Source organism: Limulus polyphemus, unplaced genomic scaffold (assembly GCF_000517525.1).
Source record: "Limulus polyphemus unplaced genomic scaffold, Limulus_polyphemus-2.1.2 Scaffold1511, whole genome shotgun sequence".
Taxonomy (NCBI): Eukaryota; Metazoa; Arthropoda; class Merostomata; order Xiphosura; family Limulidae; genus Limulus; species Limulus polyphemus.
The window spans coordinates 38415-38959 of record NW_013667121.1 but is presented as its reverse complement, the minus strand read 5'-3'; the positions used below and the strand labels follow the sequence as shown (position 1 = coordinate 38959).

Genomic DNA, 545 nt, shown 5'->3' with positions numbered 1-545 from the left:
ATCTTTTTCGTTCGTTGCAACACAACGTTGGGAAAATGTTTGCAAATGTGGAAGGTTTTAAAGAGGACATCGAAATGTTTTTTGCTTCAAAGCCAAGTGATTTCTTTAATCAGGGCATTAACAACCTAAGTGTATGATGGAAAAGCATCAACGATAAGAATGGAGACTATTTCATTTAATAAATGTTTTGTTTTGATATATATATGTTGTTCGGGTTTTTTCATCTAAAAAAACGATATTAATTTCTTGACGACCTAATACTAGCTGTAACACAGTACGTGTGTTGGACGTAATTGGACTAGATATAACACAGAACGTTTGTTGAACGTAATTGGATTAACTATAATACAGTACGTGTGTTGGACGTAATTGGACTAGATATAATACAGAACGTTTGTTGAACGTAATGGGATTAACTATAATACAGTACGTGTGTTGGACGTAATTGGATCAATTATAATATTGTACGTGTATTGGACGTAGTTGGACTAGCTATAATACAGTACATGTATAGGACGTTATTCGACTAGCTATAATACAGTAGT

At 33.2% G+C, this 545-nt stretch overlaps 1 protein-coding gene across 1 annotated transcript in view; it reads right to left on the bottom strand.

The window, feature by feature from the left end:
* LOC106463894 (calcium-activated chloride channel regulator 1-like) overlaps window positions 1–545 on the bottom strand; it is a 28674-nt gene that overhangs the window by 21676 nt on the left and 6453 nt on the right. The gene's annotated exons all lie outside the window — the stretch shown is intronic.